Below are 21,732 nucleotides of genomic sequence, written 5' to 3'. Positions count from 1 at the left end.
TCTAGCTGCTAAAGGGGCCAGGAATGGGAAGCCTCTCAGGTACTTTGCCTTATTAAGCAGAAGAACAACAATGGTGGCCCCAAGCGATGATATCGGCAATGTGACTCTCAATTGCCCTCCTCTTGATAATGGGTTGAAACTAGGAGTCCCTAATCCAAAACGTCTAATGACAGTCAAACACCACAGCCCTTGCCCCAGCTCCCCAAACCCACAATAAGTACACGTGGCTACAGTTTTTCCTTGTTGAGAAGCTAGGAGGAGGCAACTGGCCATATTTCTGGCCCCAGCGATCACTTTCCCTTGGTTACTGATCCACCCTCCTCACTCAAAATTAGCTCTTCCCTGTGAGCTCTGCCACTTGCAAGTTTAGAGAGTTTTGCAGAAAGCCTTTACAAATGGTCAGGCAGTGGCAGCTGAACAGTCACACAGAATATTCTGTGATTGCTCCCTGTGGTAGGCACATACTAAGGCGACCCTCAGCGAGTCCCATCCTTCTGTAATTCCCTCCCCTTGAGTATGGGCATAACCTGTGACTGACTCATAGACAAAAGGATATGGCAAAAGTGATGGGAGGTTACTCCCACAATTATACTGTCACTTAAGACTCCATCTTGGCAGACTCGAGCAAAGACTCCCCTGCCGGCTTTGGAAAACTAAGCAGCCATGTTGAGAGAACCCCCTGGCAAGGAACTGAGGCAGCTGTAGGAGCTGAGAGCAGCCCCCAGCTGACAGGCAGCAAGAAAATAGGGACCTCAGTTCTACAGCCACAAGGAACAGAATTCTGCCAACAACTACATGGGCCTGAAAGAGAACCCAAACTCCAGAAAGGCACATGGCTACACCTTTACTGCAGCCTCTTGAGACTCTGAGCAAAAGATCTTTCTAAGCAGTGCCTGTATCACTGACCCATTGAAACTGTGCAATAATGTCTATTGTTTTAAGTATCTAAGTTTGTGGTTATTTGTCACACAGCAATAGAAAACTAATACATTCCCCAGGGCAGTAAGAACATCTCCCAAGGAGAAGAAACGAGGGACCATAGTCTAGCTTAGCCCCTGTGACTTCTATTTGAAGCTCTTCAGGCCCCTGCATTCTTCAAGTTCCCAAACTGGTTCCAGCAGGTAGCACTGCTGGTGGAGTTTATTTATCGTTTTTTTCACAGAGACAAATTAAGTCAATAAAAATAAAAGAAATGTAAGAGAAGAGCTTCTGAATAGTCAGGAAAGCAGTGGGTTGCATAAGGTGTGCTCCCATGACCACAAGCAGAAGCACCCATATGGTACCTCCCAGAATACTTTGCTTTGCCTGATGCTGGGCTGTCCTTCACTGACCGGACTTCAGGCGTGTTTACACCAACCAGAAAGGGGAAGATGGTGACCGATACAGCAGCTTTCGGGCTGTGCACAATATCTCAAGATGAAAGCTGTTCCTATCAATGCTGTGTGGCAGAAGAGGGACAGGGATTAACAGGGAAGTGAGTCCCACTGCCACCCTCTGAAGGACCTCAGACCTTCTAGTTCTGCTCTCCAATTGCCAGCCCCCAAATTAAGCTGTAACAGCAAAGTCCTTTCAGATTATGGCTCTCCAAAGGGATCTAAGTCTAGGGTCTCTCACCATCTATTCATTTAATCACCATTTAATGATCTTCTACTCTATGCCAGCACTGCTGATACAGCAGTGGACAAAACATATGAAATCCCAAAACATATGGGGTTTTGAGTCTAAAGGGAGATATAGAGAAGAAAATGGCAATTAAACTATATGATAGGGAAAGTACAGGTGTTATATGAGCACAAAAGAGGGACGCCTCCCCACTGCAAAATGGTCTTAAGGAATCCCTATACGCCAACAGCAATGACATCTGAACCGAGACGTGAGGGATGGAGAGCAATTGACAACACAGAGTGCTCCAAGCAGAGGGAATATGTAACTAACACCCAGAGGTGAGTTTGAGGAGAAGCGGAACTGAAGCATAGAGTTTGTAGGTTAGTCATAATAATAAGGTACAGCAGTTATCCAGCATGTACTGGATACTATTGTTATGCTAAATGAATGGTATATATCATCTCATTTGATTCTCATAGCATCCCTCAGATGAGACAACTGAGATGAAGACAGGTTATGTGCTTTGCCCGTGATTGTACCGCTGGTAAATGGTGAAGCCAGGAATTAATGTGCAGCTGACTGGCTTCACAGTTCACAGCCTTCACCTCCAACTCTCATACCCTAGTCTGTAGCTCAAATGAATAAACCAAATGGTGGCTCTTCAGGTCAGGCCTCTATTCTTCACTAATGGAGCCACTAACCCAACATATAGGTCCAAATCCACCTCAGATTCTGGAACTTCTCTGACCTCAGATCTCTGTCCAATCCATGAGTCCTTGCTCAAAAGTGGGGACAAGTCAGCCCTCTCCCAGTTATCAGGTCCCTTGTTAGCAACCCAGGTTTCCACATTGAGGCTCTGCTTCCTTAGGCTTTTTGAAAACTAGAATCTTGTCTCTGAATTCAGTCCCCTTACATAGATTCCCACTTCTTAAGACTGCAGACACCATATTTTGCCTCTTTTTGGGGGGGACTTTTTCCTATTTTTGATTTCCTGAATATCCTCATATTGCTTTTAGGTTCTTTGGAGTCTAGTCTCCCTCAATGCAGTCTGACTACAAAACACTGCTGAAAGATCCTCTTTATTACATGGAGGTGGCCATGGATTTCCCTAGGCATAGTACTGTGGGCATCTTTTCTAATTTCAAAACCCCCCTTTGACTGCACTGAGCTCTGAATCTACGGTGCATCACACCTGTAGGTTGCTGGAGTTAGTAGTCAAATTCTGTTGCTTTGTTTTTCAGACTATTTTGGAAAGAAGAAAGATATCATTTCTCTCCTAACCAGAATATGTAAAGACACCTTGCCCTTTCCCAAAACCACAAGTAAATTAAGCAAAGTGTTTTTTTTCTAGGCAAATCAGAAATCTCTTCTTAAGAAGAATTCTCTAATCACTGTAAAGCTACCAGAATAAATAGCTCAATGCGTAGCCAACTTTGAAAACAAAATTTTCTAACACTAAATGTATATTTTTGCATATGCAAAGATACAGAATTTTGTATGTATATACATTTATTTTACACTCATATTTGCATATTATAGTATAGTAGTCTCTCTAATCATACAGATTTTTAACCCATATCCACTGCATATTCTGTCTTTGGGTTTCAGCTAATTTCTCCAACTTCTTAAGGTATGGGAGATCCCCTATTTAGCAGGCTGTGGATACTTCCTGGTACAGCATTGCTTCTTTTTGAATAATTTTTGGCTTTCTGGAGGGCCCAAGTCTTAATGTCAAGGGGTTTATTTGTTTATTTGCTTACAAAGCAAGAGCTGCTTATTGTTTATAAAGATGCTTATAAATATTATAGCTTCAATTGAAACAATAATTTTTATGAGAAAAAATTAACTGCTGAGTAAATAATCCCCACAATTTTCTACATTTTTGGATATATTATTGTCCTTTTTTTAACCATGATGATGTTTTAAACATAATAACTAGGTGTACACTATCTAGTTATTTATTATGAATATGTTTGGTACAAGTTATGAAGACCAATTTAAAAGGGTAAATGTTACTTAACATTTCACATATCCATCCATGGAATAAAGTTTTTCCATTTATGAAGGAGTCATTATTTGATAGTTCTGTTCAGCAGGTCTTTATTCTTTTTCAGTTTTAAATTGCTTGAACATGACTTCAATTCCTAACAATCAATTTCTTGCTGGATTCCTTTCTGTCTAGCATCTCAAACTACTTTCTTTAAGGCCACCAGGAACCTTCTCTTCAATTTAAAGTACAGTTTCCTTTTTTTCTATATTTTGAGCCTTTCTGCTGCCTTTCATATGTTGGCCACCGCATTCTCAATTACACTTTTTTCTAGTTTCATTAACACCACTTACACCTGGTATAAGTTGTACATGTGGTTACTCAATTTCTATACCCTTTGCAGGGTCTACACTTCTTCATATCCATCAAATATCTGTGTGTTCCAAAGGACCTCTGCTATATTTATGTCACAATTTACAAGTAGATATTGATAATATTTTTGTTGCTTGGCATGTAACTCAAAGTGCACAACCTATGAGTCATCCACATATTAGTGACAAAGAGGCTGCAGAGATGGGCAAGTATTTTAATACTCTAGGAAAGTCCATTCAACTTTCCTTTTTGTAATTAAGATTCACTAGCATCTCAGTGCCTTCGTTTTTCTCTGGAGAAAATACAAATTTTGCCAGCTTCTAAGTGCCTATATCATTTATTTAGCTGCTATCCTTACCCTAGACATTATGCCAGATGCTGGAGATTCAGTGATGACTCAATACAGACTTGGCCATTATTTTCATGAAACTTAAAGTCTAGTTGGGAAGACTGGAATTAAACGTTTTTATTAACCAAAAAATCCTGCAACTGCAGCCCTTGCAAGTGTTAAACATTGTTCTAAAAGCTTATAATAGGAAAATCTGACCTGGTCAAGGAACTCAAGGAGGACTACCTTAAGGGTGTACCTCATTAACTGAGATTTGAATGACAAGTAGGAATTCAGTATGTGAAGAGGAACCTGCTAACCAGAAGGACTGGCATGAGCTAAGCCTCAGTGGTGGGGCAGAGAAGAGATTATAAGAGAAGCAAAAAGAAGGCAAATGGTGTGGAATGCACAGAGTAACCATGCTGGACCTTGTAAACTATATTAGTTTTGTCATTATCCTGCAAGTAATGGAAAGCTATCAAAGAATTTTAGATGACAGGGGATAAAGAGGGGCTATGGGGAGAGGTGGGGGGAAAGGACTGTCATGTTCAAATTTATTTTTCCTGCCTAAAGATTTGTGTGGACTCTCTACCCTAAGTACTATCTTTTCCTTCCTGATCTAAAGTTAGCAGGCTGTTCTAATAGCTTAGATTTTATTTCTTTGTCTGAATCAAAGGCCTTTCATTCTGAGTCTCCTTAGTTTGTTTGGCCTCCTCTTCACAACCTCTAAACAGTGGAATTCCCTAAAGCTTCCTCTCTAGTTGATATCTTTTGTCACATTGGTTTTGCATGTCAATAATTTGAAGATGGTTATTAAATATCTCAACTCCAGTCTTGTATATCCAATAGCTACAAAGGTATATTTGTATATTTTTAACAGGCAACTCAAACATAGCAAATGTAAAGTATACAAAGAAAAAGAAAACCAGTTTCTGTCCTCCCCTCAGATAGTCTGGCATTCACTTAACAAAAATCTGCTAAACCCTTTTCCAGGCCATGGGTATTCAAAGAAGAATTAGGTAGAAACCTTGACTTTAAGGGAATAAAATATTCTCTGCAATTAGTTATCATATTCCCTATGATTAACTATCACAATGCTGTATGCCAGTGGATACTTTTGTTATACTTTTTTTTTTTTGCTTTCCCTAAAATGTTTTCCTTTCTGGACCACCACCTCTCTAATGCTTCATAGCTCCTGCTCATTTCCTACCCTCAAGACTATTTCTCTTTCCTAAAGTTATCACTTGCACCCATTATGTGATACTGCTCTGAGAGTTAATACTAAAGATCTAGCCAAGCAGGAAGGAGCTCTGAAGAAACAGGCAGGCAGTTGTCTTGCATTTCCTGAAGTGACCTGTCTTACTGTCTCTTGTGCCCTGCCATGAAGACCCAAAAAACCCAAATTCTTTTTTTTTTTTAATTTTTAATTTTTTGGCATGGGGGATCTTAGTTCCCTGACCAGGGATGGAACCCGTTCCCCTGCATTGGAAGTGTGGAGTCTTACCACTGGACTGCCAGGGAAGTCCCAACACCCAGATTCTTGATGCAATGTCAACACCACACTTATCTCTGTATCTCCACCACCTACTAGAATGCCTAGAGCACTGTAGGTGCGGGAGGCTGTAGACAGAGCCTAATTGATTATGCCCCCACTGGAAGCCATCTCTTTCTCCATATTGGAAACTCACCATTATTGTATAAGTGAGTAAACTCGGTATAACAGTTTTGGGGACAATCTTATGAGACAACTATGAAACTAGTGTATGGACTTCTCTAATGCTCAGTACCTCTTTCTCTCCCTCATCTCCCAGTACTAACTTGTGTTTACCATAAATTACATGCCACCTAAATCATAGCAAGCAGTGAATGAGATCGTGTTTCATTTTTCTTTTAAAATAATTGAAAAATAAATAGCCTTTATATAATGTTGTTTAAGTAATTTAAAAAATAACTACAGTGAATTGAGTCATCTGATAAGAGGGGAGTCCATTCCCTTGCATCTTCGAGCTGACCTTAGCCAATTATGGAAACATTGGGTAATTTAGGATCAGACATTTCCTATCTTTAGCTGATGTCTGATCAAGACCATCAGGAGTAACTCAGGGACAGGAGGGACCTTCAAGATAGAAGAGGAGTAAGACGTAGAGATCACCTTCCTCCCCACAAATACATCAGAAATACATCTACACATGGAACAACTCCTACAAAACACCTACAGAATCAGACTTCCCAAAAGCCGTGTGGCTGACAGGGTCTTGGTGCTCCAGCTGGGTGTCAGGCCTGAGCCTCTGAGGTGGGAGAGCCGAGTTCAGGACATTGGTCCACCAGAGACCTCCCAGCCCAACAGAATATCAAACAGCACAAGCTCTCCCAGAGATCTCCATCTCAACGCTAAGACCCAGCTCCACTCAATGACCAGCAAGCTACGGTACTGGACACACTATGCCACACAACTAGCAAGACAGGAACACAACCCCACCCACTAGCAGAAAGGCTGTGTAAAATCATAATAAGTTCACAGACACCCCAAAACACACCACCGGACATGGTCCTGCCCACCAGAAAGACAAGATCCAGCCTTATCCACCAGAACACAAGTAACAGTCCCCTCCACCAGGAAGCCTACACAACACACTGAACCAATCTTACCCACTGGAGGCAGACACCAAAAACAATGGGAACCACGAACCTGTAGCCTGCAAAAAGGAGACCCCAAACACAGTAGGTTAAGCAAAATGAGAAGACAGAGAAATACACAGCAGATGAAGAAGCAAACAAAAAACCCACCAGACCAAACAAATGAAGAGGAAATAGGCAGTCTACTTGAAAAAGAATTCAGAGTAATGAGAGTAAAGATGATCCAAAATCTTGGAAACAGATTGGAGAAAATACAAGAAATGTTTAACAAGGACTTAGAAACCTGAAGAGCAAACAAACAATGAAGAACAACACAATAAATGAAATTAAAAATTCTCTAGAAGGAATCAGTAGCAGAATAACTGAGGCAGAAGAACGGATAGGTGACCTGGAAGATAAAATAGTGGAAATAACTACCACAGAGCAGAATAAAGAAAAAAGAATGAAAAGAATTGAGGACAGTCTCAGAGACCTTGGGAACAACATCAAATGCACCAACATTCGAATTATAGTGGTCCCATAAGAAGAAGAGAAAAGAAAGGGACTGAGAAAATATTTAAAGAGATTATAGTTGAAGACTTCCTTAATATGGGAAAGGAAATAGTCAATCAAGTCCAGGAAGAACAGAGAGTCCCATACAGGATAAATCCAAGGAGAAACATGCCAAGACACATATTAATCAAAGTATCAAAAATTAAGTACAAAGAAAAAATATTAAAAGCAGCAAGGGAAAAGCAGCAAATAACATACAAGGGAATCCCAATAAGGGTAACAGCTGATCTTTCAGCAGAAACTCTGCAAGCCAGAAGGGAGTGGCAGGATATATTTAAAGTGATGAAAGGGAAAAACCTATAACTAAGATTACTCTACCCAGCAAGGATCTCATTCAGATTTGACAGAGAAATTAAAACTTTTACAGACAAGCAAAAGCTAAGAGAATTAAGCACCACCAAACAAGCTTTACAACAAACGTTAAAAGAACTTCTCTAGGCAGGAAACACAAGAGAAGGAAAAGACTTACAATAACAAACCCAAAACAATTAAGAAAATGTAATAGGAACATACATATCGATAACTACTTTAAATGTAAATGGATTAAATGCTCCAACCAAAAGACACAGACTGGCTGAATGGATAACAAAACACACCCTGAATATACGCTGTCTACAAGAGACCCACTTCAGACCTATGGACACACACAGACTGAAAGTGAGGGGATGGAAAAAGTTATTCCATGCAAATGGAAATCAAAAGAAAGCTGGAATAGCAATTCTCATATCAGACAAAATAGACTTTAAAATAAAGACTATTACAAGAGACAAAGGACACTACATAATGATCAAGGGATCAATCCAAGAAGAAGATATAACAATTGTAAATATTTATGCACCCAACATAGGAGCACCTCAATACATAAGGCAAATGGTAACAGCCATAAAAGGGGATATCGACAGTAACACAACAATAGTAGCGGAATTTAACACCCCACGTTCACCAATGGACAGATCATCTAAAATAAAAATAAATAAGGAAACACAAGTTTTAAATGGTACATTAAACAAGATGGACTTAATTGGTATTTATAGGACACTCCATTAAAAAACAACAGAATACACTTTCTTCTAAAGTGCTCATGGAACATCCTCCAAGATAGATCATATCTTGGGTCACAAATTAAGCCTTGGTAAATTTAAGAAAATTGAAATCATATCAAGTATCTTTTCTGACTACAACGCTATGAGACAAGATTTCAATTACAGGAAAAAATCTGTAAGAAATACAGACACATGGAGGCTAAACAATACACTAATAAATAACAAAGAGATCACTGATGAAATAAAAGAGGAAATCAAAATATACCTGGCAACAAAGGACAATGAAAACATGATGACCCAACACCTATGTGATGCAGCAAAAGCAGTTCTAAGAGGGAAGTTTATAGCTATACAATCCTACCTCAAGAAACAAGAAAAATCTCAAATAAACAACCTAACCTTACACCTAAAGCAATAAGAGAAAGAAGAACAAAAAAACCCCAAAGTTAACAGAAGGAAAGAAATCATAAAGAGCAGATCAGAAATAAATGAAAAAAAAATGAAGGTAATGATAGCAAAGATCAATAAAACCAAAAGTTGGTTCTTTGAGAAGATAAACAAAATTGATAAACCTTTAGCCAGACTCATCAAGAAAAAAAGGGAGAAGACTCAAATCAATAGATTTAGAAATGAAAAAGGAGAAGTAACAACTGACACTGCAGAAATACAAACGATCATGAGAGATTAAACTAAGCAACTATAGGCCAATAAAATGGACAACCTGGAAGAAATGGACTAATTCTTAGAAAAACACAACCTTCCGAGACTGAACCAGGAAGAAATAGACAAATATAAAGAGACCAATCACAAGCACTGAAATTGAAACTGTGATGAAAAATCTTCCAACAAACAAAAGCCCAGGACCAGATGGCTTCACAAGTGAATTCTATCAAATATTTAGAGAAGAGTTAACACCTATCCTTCTCAAACTCTTCCAAAATATAGCAGAGGGAGGAACACTCCCAAACTCATTCTATGAGACCACCATCACCCTGATACCAAAACCAGACAAAGATGTCACAAAAAAAGAAAACTACAGACGAATATCACTGATGAACATAGATGCAAAAATCCCCAACAAAATACTAGCAAACAGAATCCAACAGCACATTAAAAGGATCATACATCATGATCAAGTGGGGTTTATCCCAGGAATGCAAGGAATCTTCAATAGACACATATCAATCAATGTGATAAAACATACTAAAAATTGAAGGAGAAAAACCATATGATCATCTCAATAGATGCAGAAAAAGCTTTTGACAAAAATCAACACCCATTTATGATAAAAATCCTCCAGAAAGTAGGCATAGAGGGAACTTACCTCAACATAATAAAGGCCATATATGACAAACCCACAGCCAACATCGTTCTCAATGGTGAAAAACTGAAACCATTTCCTCTAGGATCAGGAATAAGACAAGGTTGTCCACTCTCATCACTATTATTCAACATAGTTTTGGAAGTTTTAGCTACAGCAATCAGAGAATAAAAAGAAATAAAAGGAAACCAAATCGGAAAAGAAGAAATAAAACTGTCACTGTTTGCAGATGACATGATATGATACATAGAGAATTCTAAAGACTCTACCAGAAAACTACTAGAGCTAATCAATGAATTTGGTAAAGTAGCAGGATACAAAATTAATGCACAGAAATCTCTTGCATTCCTATACACTAATGATGAAAACTCTGAAAGAGAAATTAAGGAAACACTCCCATTTACTACTGCAACAAAAAGAATAAAATACCTAGGAATAAACCTACCTAAGGAGACAAAAGACCTGTATGCAGAAAACTCTAAGACACTGATGAAAGAAATTAAAGATGATACGAACAGATGGAGAGACATACCATGTTTTTGGATTGGAAGAATCAACATTGTGAAAATGACTATACTACCCAAAGCAATGTACAGATTCAATGCAATGCAATCCCTATCAAACTACCAATGGCATTTTTCACAGAACTAGAACAAAAAATTTCACAATTTGTATGGAAACACAAAAGACCCTGAAAAGCCAAAGCAATCTTGAGAAAGAAAAACGGAGCTGGAGGAATCAGGCTCCCTGACATCAGGCTATACTACAAAGCTACAGTAATCAAGACAGTATGGTACTGGCACAAAAACAGAAACATAAATCAATGAAACAGGATAGAAAGCCCAGAGATAAACCCATGCACATACAGTCACCTTATTTTTGATAAAGGAAGCAAGAATATACAATTGAGAAAAGACAGCCTCTTCAATAAGTGGTGCTGGGAAAACTGCACAGCTACATGTAAAAGAATGAAATGAGAACACTCCCTAACACCTTACACAAAAGTAAACTCAAAATGGATTAAAGACCTAAATGTAAGGCCAGACACTATAAAATCTTAGAGGAAAACATAGGCATAACACTCTATGACATAAGTCACAGCAAGGTCCTTTTTGACCTACCTCCTAGAGAAATGGAAATAAAAACAAAAATAAGCAAATGGGACCTAATGAAACTTAAAAGCTTTTGCACAGCAAAGGAAACCATAAACAAGACAAAAAGAAAACCCTCAGGATGGGAGAAAATATTTGCAAGTGAAGCAACTGACAAAGGATTAATCTCCAAAATTTACAAGCAGCTCATGCAGCTTGATATCAGAAAAACAAACAACCTAATACAAAAATGGGCAGAAGACATAAATAGACATTTCTCCAAAGAAGATATACAGATTGCCAACAAACACATGAAAGGATGCTCAACATCATTAATCATTAGAGAAATGCAAATCAAAACTACAATGAGGTAACACCTCACACCGGTCAGAATGGCCATCATCAAAAAATCTACAAACAATAAATGCTGGAGAGGGTGTGGAGAAAAGGGAACCCTCCTGCACTGTTGGTGGGAATGTAAATTGATACAGCCACTATGGAGAACAGTATGGAGGTTCCTTAAAAAACTAAAAATAGAACTACCCTATGACCCAGCAATCCCACTTCTGGGCATATGCCCTGAAAAAACCATAATTCAAAAAGAATCATGTACCCCAATGTTCATTGCAGCTCTATTTACAATAGCCAGGACACGGAAGCAACCTAAGTGTCCATCGACAGATGAATGGATAAAGAAGATGTGGCACATATATACAATGGAATATTATTCAGCCATAAAATGTAACAAAATTGAGTTATTTGTAGTGAGGTGGATGGACCTAGTGTCTGTCATACAGAGTGAAGTAAGTCAGAAAGAGAAAAACAAATACTGTATGCTAACACATATATATGGCATCTAAAAAAATATGGTTTTGCAGAACCTAGGGGCAGGATAGGAATAAAGACGCAGACATAGAGAATGGACTTGAGGACACGGGGAAGGGGAAGGGCAAGCTGAGACGAAGTGAGAGAGTAGCACTGACATATATACACTACCAAATGTAAAACAGATAGCTAGTGGGAAGCAGCCACATAGCACAGGGAGATCAGCTCAGTGCTTTGTGTCCACCTAGAGGGGTTGTTAGGGAGGGTGGGAGGAAGACGCAAGAGGGAGGAGATATGGGGATATATGTATACGTATAGCTGATCCACATTGTTATACAGCAGAAACTAACACACCATTGTAAAGCAATTATACTCCAATACAGTTGTTTAAAAAAAAAAAGAAAAAGAGTAACTCGGACTCTTTCCCAAACTCTGATACTCTCCTCAATGTTGTTATGTGTGACCCTCCTCAGTAGTCTTGAGTAATTAGTCAACCTACTGGATATCACTCATACTTTAAAATAAATTAATAGAATGGGGACTCTAATAACGCTCTTTGAAACTTAATGAAGTAGATACTCTTAGCCTTTCTTTTCCTTTGATGGGTCAGACTGCTTTAAATAATTCCAAGGTAATCTTGCTTCCAGTATCTTTTAGAAAACATTCCACATTTACTCAAAACCACAGCGATCTATCTCATCACGGACTTTCTACAGTATTTAAATTTAGAAAAACTCAATTTAACCTTCTGGCCAAAGCTTATACTTATGCAGTTATGACCAGGTTGTTCCTACTGGGTTTTTACAACCAGTATTTGTTCTGATAATTAGTTGCTAATTAGCTTCTCCTCCTCCCCGCCTCCAGTCATTCCAAACAGTGGTCCTTATCTGAACACACTGTGCTTTCTCCTCCCGTTCTGATGTTGTCCTTACTAGAGCCCCTTCTGTCTGAAATAGTCTTTGATGATCTCCGCCTGTTAAATTCTTTACTCATTTTTTAAAAGTCAGCTAAATGATAGCTTCTTTTGGAAAACTTTTCTGAATTTTCCAGGCAGAATGAGTCACTTCTTGTCTATGTTCCCTCAGCACTTCATGCATGCCTCTAATGTAACTTATCACAATATATTATAATTATTTATATTCAACTGTGTGTTGACTTCTAGACCATGAGCCCTTTGAGAGCAGTGGTAGTGGTCTGTTCATTGTTGGCATCTCATAGGTGCTCAATAATTATACAATTATGCTTTAAAGAATTTGTGAAATAAATCAGAGCACTTAGAAGTAAAGAAAAAATAATACCTTAGTAAAATGACTGGATTATTCAATGTTTTACACATATATTAACATCTTGATTCTACAAGATTGTGAACTGTGGTGAAATTAATATTTTTATCCTTTTGTTTATACCTCTCAATGTAAGTTTAGGCACGTGGTAGACACTCCACTAAAACAAAGCACAACAAACTACGTACATACAACACACACACAGATTTTAAAAATCAAAACACACTTATTTTGCCTTTCAGGGTGTGTTAGGGATTCAGAACAGCATGATATAGAAAAGGACTTCAGCCTACAGGGTGTGGTAGGGATTCAGAACAGCATGATATAGAAAAGGACTTTAGCCTAATTGTATCACCACTTCATCTCTCATGTGAGAGAATGAGCTGTTGTGAAGTAGGAGAGTTCTGACCTCCCTATATATCAGAATAAATAAAACCTTTTATAACTACAGGTTTCAAACTCCAAACAACTCACAACAAATAATGGAATAACAAGTCAAAGGCAAATAGAGTAAAATAGAGTAAAATTTAAAAGGTAAATGTATAGGATTTTCTGTTTGTGTTATACACATATAGGTATGTTTTTACATATATATATATATGTGTGTATACATACACACACACACACACACGATATTCCATATCATGTAATTTTAAAGCTAGAAAAAGCTCTTAAAAGTTATTTAATGCATTTTTATTTAATTCATTTTTATATTAAAAATGTGAAATCTAACACATATCAGAAATCTTATATGTATCATAGTAAGTGATAAGGCTATATCTAATACTAAAATCTTCTGAGATCAGTATCAAGTTTTAAAGGGTCATTAGTATGATTAGTTCCCAAAGTTTTTGTGTTTGTGCTATACCAGAATTTTAGTGTTTGTAAAACTGGTTTTTAATGAAACTGCTGAATTAATTAAGACACACACACACACACATACAATACTAAGCAAGTCAGTAACAATAAAAATACTAAAAGGAGGCAACACCGATTGAACACATACTATATGCCAGCTACTGTTCCCAGTGTTCATAAGAATTGCTCACAAAATTTTCTTAACAACCCTATGAGGTAGGTACTTTTATTTCCCCCAGTTTTTATATGAAGAAAACAAGGCCTGAAAGGGGCGGAGCAAGACATTGTACTCCGGTAGTCTGGTTCCAGAAACCAAACTCTCACCACAGTGCATGCAAAACCAATAAAGAAGCAAACAAAAACCATCTTTGAAAGCGTCTGCTATTTGTTGCTCTGCTATTTGCTCACCCATTCAAGGTCTCTCATGCACTTAAAATTGAGAACAGTTGCTGGAACTGAACCTTCCTTCATGCCTCTTGATCAATCACAGCAGATTTTATCATGCTTTACTCCACATTATAAATTTCACCCAGCTCTGACTTGGCAGTACCAATATGTATGCTCTGTTTTAGCAAAAATACATGTTTTCACACTAATTCAAATGCTATGGTGCGCCTCTGAGGGTTACAGTGTGCCGTGGCATCAAGGCAGAGGGTCACTTCTGAATGAAGATGGTGACCAAGACTGTCCTCATACTCAGTTCCTTGCTGCTAAAATCAGTATTACAAAACAAACAATCCTCTGATTTTAGTAGAACCTTACATTTAAAATACCCACTTTGATATCAGTTTATATTTTATATATCATAAACATTATCAAAATTAATTCTGGAATATTATTAGGTAAAATTAGCTAAATTCAAGGCCTAGTGTCTTGTAAAACTTTTTGGCAAAACATCCATGGCGTAATAGCTCTTGAATTTAGTTAATTCATACTCATAATTATTACATTCTAATTTTACTCCCTCATTCTGCACATTTCACATGCACATTAGCAAAAGGACTAAGTTCAGGGATATAATTTTATTATTATCCAATACTAACAAGAGTAAAATATTTTGTGCTAAATCGAGTTTGTGCAGGCAACTTTGAGTTGTTTTACAATTTATGTGTATGTCACTAGATAGACTCTTCAGTGGCTAATTAAATGATACCATCTAAAAATGGTTTATCTTTAACTGATAGGTTCTATGTACAGATTGATTTTCTCTGAGGAGGTTAGATTTCAGGCTTCTTTTTTTCTTTTAAATCACTGGGCATCTGTAAAAAATTCAAAGGGTAGTAAAACTTACTTTCAGTTCAACTGTCCTAGGAACTAGTATTAATATATGCTAAACTACTGAAAAATGGGTGTTAAATTTCCGATTCTCTCTGCTTTATTGAAACATAGACTACTATCATTTGGAAGATATTGTTAACTTTTTTTTTAATTAAAAGTAAAACAAAATTCATCCATTTCTCACTTTTCTATTTATACTATCTAAACTCTATCTAAAGCCAAACAACTGTAAACTCAATGCATTATGACCATCAGGAACTGTATTATAGAGGATAAATATAAAGCTAGATTGCTTGAATGTACTCTACAATACAAGATAACATGGTCCAAAAATGCTTTTTTTGGAATCCATTGTAATTTAAGCATTTTATTTTTGTAAAGTTGCATTGATCACATTCAGAATAAAATATAAAATAACTGATAGACATTTTCACAATATCCAAATGTAAAGTTTTACAAATCTGTTTTATATTAGAACATGCCTGAGAGCTTAAAGATACATAGAAACACAAGAAATGCAAATAAGTCCACCACTTAACTCATGTTTCCTGTTTCCTAGCAAGTTCTTTGATTTATTCAGCCACACCTTGAAATACACTCTATATTTTTTGTAATTTAAGAGAGGAGAGCTTACCAGATAGAAAAAACATATAACATGCACAAGAGCAAGGATCTTTTATATTGTTCAGTTATAAATAAATCCCAAGTACCTAAAGAGTACATGACACAGAGTAGACAATAAAATAAAACTAGTAGTAGACTAGTTAGATAGCCAGATATATGGAGGGAGGGAGAGAGAGAGGAAGGGAAAGAGGGAGAGAGAGAGAGAGAGAGAGAGAGAGAGAGAAAGATACTGATTGATTGGGGGCATTAAAAATTGAAAAACCTATTTCTGAGTCTTCTCCACTTATTGATTTACTGACTGGGTGATCTTTGGCAACAAGTTAAAACCTGTTAGTCTCTGTTTTCTTAGCAGCATAATATCAATTACCTTATCACATATCAAATGTTAAGAACGAATGATATTATGTCCATGAAAACAACTGTTAAAATTTTAAAGTACTTTTAAGCATTATGTTTATGCACATAATATATACACCTGAATATCCATGCATTCACATACTAATATAAACCTACACTAAGATGACATTGTGGTTACTATGTTATGGGCTTAACTAAAACGTTGGTCATGCAAATCCAGAATTCATACTGTTAAGGCAAACGTAGAATTCATCACACATCCAAGTACTTCAACAGAGAAAGTTGAAAACTAAATGGAATCATGCATTCAATAATTAAAAGACACCAATGAAGGTGCTTACATAAACTAAGTTCTAGGAGAAGATTAAGATATCTAAGAGGGAAAAAAAGAGTGTTATTTTGGAATAAGTAATAACATAATATGAGAAACAATTTTCAAAAAAAAACAATATGTCACCCTCAGCCTGTGGGAAATGCAAAGAACTTCAGAAGGGATAATAGGAATCTTTTTATCATTGTGTACTTTTTCCATCTCTTATTAAGACCAGTAAGACCTGTCACTTAGTAACATTAACTTTGCACACCAGTTACAAAGAATTGGATAAAATAATATGAAGAAGAAAAATGCAAAAAAAAAAAGATGATAACTTAGACAAAGGACATACGTACTAGAAAGGAGGCAAGTAACATAGCCATACATGTAGTGTCATGCATCTTTCACCTATGGTGTCCTGCACTAAGAATTCTTCCTATGGACTTTGTGGCATGGAAAATTGCTATGATGCCATTGCTGTCCTCTCTTTAAAAAAATAAAACTAAAAGCAAAAACTTTCTGTCAAGTCTACCATCCAGATATCATATCAGGTATATTCATGTTGTACAAAGTTGTTCAAAGGAAAACAAGGAGATAAACAATTTTAACACTGTTATCACTACCAAAGCATTGCATTTGTGATTAGAGGCTATAATACTGAGAAAAGCATTTATACACAGCAGAAAATACAATTTTAAATGTTTAAAATGTTATTTGACTGAGTAAGAGTTTCTTCGTTGTTGACAGAATGATATAAACAGATTTTTAGAGAATTAATTGTTGGGAAACAAATGCTTTCCCTTGGTCAAGATTGATCACCTGTGAAAATGACAGAGTCAATACCTTTGGGTTATTCAACTCCACTTTGAAGTACTTAATGGAAAAAAATATCATTTCAAAGCCGTGGATCATTATGCTTTCAAGTTCATATATTAAAACTTTTGCATTCTCACTTTTAGATTTTTTTTTTTTTTGAAATTTACAGAATACACCAACATAAATCTCCCTGTAAAAAATTAACCCCAGATGCTTGTTTGTAAGCTTTTGAGGTTTGGTTGATTATATACTATCTTGGCTGAGACAAGCTCAGTTTTTTGGATTCCATTAATACACATCTGACACTTTCTATAAACTCAGTTTTGTTCAGACCTGAATTGACTGAAGGAGACAAATTGAACAACAGTAGTGTCAAGCACTGCCAAACAGGACTGGGCTGGTAGAAGACAGAGAAGCGTGACATAGCTGAGAAGCCCCTGCTGTCCCTGAGCACAACTTGAGCACCTCCAAACCCTGATTTCTAATTATGCAAATTACTGGTTCTCACAGGCAGAAATATGCTATGTTAAAACACAGTAAAAATACATCTGAAAAGCATGAGCATATCACAGCCTGATGGCAAGCCATTATTCAAAAGTTTTATTACCCTAGAAGAGCTGGAGATGCTATTAAAATAAAACATGTTCTATTAAATAATAGCTATTTACACTTTTCTGTGTCTTCATTTCATAAATATCTGCATTCGACTTTGAGATAACGATAGTCTGCTGCTTTTTACTATGATAATAGACAATATTTGAGGAGTTAAGAGTGTTTTTGAATTCTTCATTTGGTAGCACGTGAACATTCTCAGTCAATTAAAAGCTTTTATTGTATCTGATTTTTCATTAAATTAAATTCCCGTCAGATTTAATCATCTATGTCCACAGTAATTCAACAGCTGTAAACATATTTGTTGTGCTACAATACTGTAAGGATCCTCAGGTGTAAATATCACTACTAATAAATGATTAAATAATTGAAAGCTTTAATTTCAGGGCTTAAATATTCTGCAGATAACATAAAACAGAATTTTGTTATGCATTCAAAAGTTCTTAATACAATAAATGATTTTAACATCTCTCAATTGCAGGAAAAAAAACACAGTGTTCTTTAAAACTATTTGCCATTATTATTTCCTTAGGTTAAAAATGATAAATATGAATACAAAATACTACAACTTCATTTCAGAAGCTAAAGCCTTTGCTTACTTGGTAAATTCTGTTTTCCCATATAGATACAACTTTGGAAAACTGTCCCAAAGAACTATCATTTAACAATTAGAAACTTTGACTCATTTTAAATTTATAGCAACACTACCTGCTTGACCATTTCTACTTCTACTGTTCGCTACTAATAGTACATGATAAAGAAGTGGAGCAGAGTGTATACGTATCCATACATATTTAAAAACACATTCAAAATAATGATCTCTAATAGAAGTTACTTTCCTTTTCCTAAAGAAAAGCTGAATTTACCTGTCATTCATTTTCTACTGCAAATTAGTTTGCCAGGTCCACATTAGCATTCTCTTTTTAAATTCATTTTGCTAAATCCACACTTCCTTTTAATACTGCTAAACACTGCTCTGATTAAAAGCTTACCAAATAGTAATCCTGTTCAACCCTGACACCAGTTTCTTATACTGTTTCCCCTGTTAGACACATCTACCTTTATTTGGAAAGAGAAGGTAAAACAGAAGAGGCTCTTACCAGAGACAGGGAAAACAATTCGTTCGGCTACATCCAACAGTGCTCTGTGCAGCCTGGCAGCATGAGTGATCCTTGGGCCTCACACAAAAGAGAGATAATTGGCTCTCAATGAAGAGATGTAAACATCCATCATAATGGCACTGGGGCTGAAACTGAACGCTACCTCAGCTCCTCTATGTACTCCGACTGGAAGATGATGTCACAAACATCATCTGGGTGTACTCTCATTGGCTTCTGTTACCTGGAATCATATCTTAACCCTAAACTGTCAGCTGCAAATTGAAATGCTCATCTCTGACTATAATTTTTGCTGAAAAGTGGAGTGAAAGTGATGCTGGGCTACCGGAGGATAGAAAACTGAAAATACTTTCCCCCAAATATGTTAAGACAAACTTACATAATTAATTAATTAGGATCTATGGGAATTTTATTCTCCAGATATGTTTAATACATAGCAGTATTTATAAAAGGTATTCCACAGAATGGATATTAAAGGAAAAGATTAATATAATCACAACATCTGGAATTTAAAATTTTCTAATCACTTTGCATTGATTTTACACAACTACCCCACGAGATTAAGAAAGTAGAGTTGAGAAAAATTGCAGTGTAGACAACTGTACAGTGGAGCTTTTAATCAATTTGGTTACAGCAGCCACATGTATTGTAAAATCTAATAAAAATTTAAAAATTAAAATGCATTTTACTCTCTGAATGTTAAATAGTATCCCCAAAGTTTTGTGTAATAAAGCTTAAAGTATGATATATTAAAAGCATAACATCACTAAAATAATAATGTAAAATTTGGGTTTTTACAAAGAGTAATTTATAAGTCACTGGAACTGTAGACAAGCCCATTTCAGTAAGTGAAGGCTACTTTATAGTAGCCTTTATAGTGCTGTTCTCTTTGAGCACAAATGGGGAATAATTATCTATCCCCTACGCTCTATCCTGACAAAAGCCCCAGACTTCTCCCCAGGCTTAAATCCAGTGGGAGAGGAGGATAATGGGCTAAAGCTGGTTGCAGCAGCTTGCTGCCAGAGGGACAAAACTACAATCACCTTGAAATATATCCAAGCTTTCCCCACCAAAAGGAGCTGTCAGCCACATAATTGTGAGATGCAAGAATTACCAGAGCTATTCAATGACCAGCTCCTTCTAAATCCAGCCCAGTCATATCCCAGGGCAAGCCCTTTGAAAGCTGTGCAGCTCAGCATGCAAATAGTACACCCACCTGGAGAGAGAGTGAGAGAAATTCTCTGCATCCACCCCCATCTTTAGGGAAAGGAAGGTCACCAACAGTGCCCTTGTGTGCCATTATGCTGGTTCATGTCCTTCTGAATAATGGATTCAGGGCAAAGTTGTTATAATCCTTCCACATTTCCAATGACAGAAAATTATTTTTATTGTATGGTACAATGAGAGTTCTAAAAAATGAAAATATATGAAAAGACATTTTCATAGGCCACACATTCAAAATTCCCCTCCAAGTCCTGACTTTCCTGACCATTGGCTTGATTATTTGATTACTGTTAGTAGCAAGTTAGTATGTGATACAGGGGGTAAGAGTTTTAGATTTGGGTTCAAAAGCCCCAGCCTCCAATCCTTGCTCTATCACCTACTACCTGTAAGAACTTCAGAACATTAATAACTTTCATGTATAGTATGAGAAGGACAATGCTAATTACACCAAAAAACGTTTATATAGGGATTAAATGAGGTAATATATAAAATATATTATGTAAAATAAAAACTATTACATAAATATAAGATGCAATTAATATTATTGTTGTTATGCAAAAGATCAAATGTGTTCATTTTAAAGGCATTTGGGTAATTTAAAATGAAGAGTCAAGTCAGTGCCTTCAAAATAATTAAGGAAGAAATATGATTATCCTAAACTCTTAAAATTTCAACTAGAAAATAATGTTGCAAATTAACTTGATTTATAACACTGATTCACTCAGTGGTCTCTTTTTGAACTTGTTGCTCCTCCTCGTATTATTCAGAATTTAATCATATTAGTCAAGTTGAAGCATCTAGATTCAAGAAGACGATTTGTCAAACTGTACTTTGGGCTGACGTGAAAGACACTGTTCATTTATTTCTGCCCCAAAACGTGGGAATGTAGATAGAAATGTGTATAAAAAAAAGATTCATTGCCATGCAAAGTGACATAAAATTGAATTACAGATCAGAAAGATGAATTTGGACAATGGGAATGTCAACTGTATTTCTGGTAGACAAATGATAACACTAAGACATTGTAACTGCTAAGAAGATATGTCATGGAGAAAATAATTAGTAATGAAATAAAATATGCTCCTCCATTTTATATTTATATAAAATTTTAATGGTATAAATAATGACAGAGATGAATAACTAGCAAAATTAGATTATATCGTGTTGCATGTAGAAAGCATGCTGATATATACACCATCCAGTTAATTTTTAAGATAAATGTATATTCTGGTGATTTGAGTAAACTCAGGTTATAATGTTTCTTATTTTGTTTTGCACTTGTTTGAGCGCTGCCATGCCACATAGACATAGGACACAATGAAGATTGAGAAATAGAAATACTCCTAGTGCTTTGAAAACACTTTGTATCAAATACCCACATCCTTCACACAATTCATTGATAAGTTAATGCCTTGGAAAAGGGCCTTAGTTTTGTGTTAATAAAATAAGATTTTTAAGAATATAGATTTCTGTACTTACATATTACAC

General features: G+C 36.4%; 1 protein-coding gene across 2 annotated transcripts in view; it reads right to left on the bottom strand.

Moving 5' to 3' along the window:
- MGAT4C (MGAT4 family member C) overlaps positions 1–21,732 on the bottom strand; it is a 371,748-nt gene that overhangs the window by 190,313 nt on the left and 159,703 nt on the right. Inside the window, exon 1 of one of the 2 annotated variants that reach the window (XM_007165925.2) lies at positions 19,003–19,049. The exons of the other annotated variant lie outside the window; for it this stretch is intronic. The gene's annotated coding sequence lies outside the window, so the exon portion shown is untranslated. Of the gene's footprint in view, positions 1–19,002; positions 19,050–21,732 lie in introns of those variants that run through there. 2 annotated transcript variants of the gene reach the window in all.

Source organism: Balaenoptera acutorostrata, chromosome 11, assembly GCF_949987535.1.
Source record: "Balaenoptera acutorostrata chromosome 11, mBalAcu1.1, whole genome shotgun sequence".
Classification (NCBI taxonomy): domain Eukaryota; kingdom Metazoa; phylum Chordata; class Mammalia; order Artiodactyla; family Balaenopteridae; genus Balaenoptera; species Balaenoptera acutorostrata.
The sequence above is the reverse complement of the archived record's forward strand: the minus strand, read 5'-3'. Positions and strand labels throughout refer to the sequence as shown.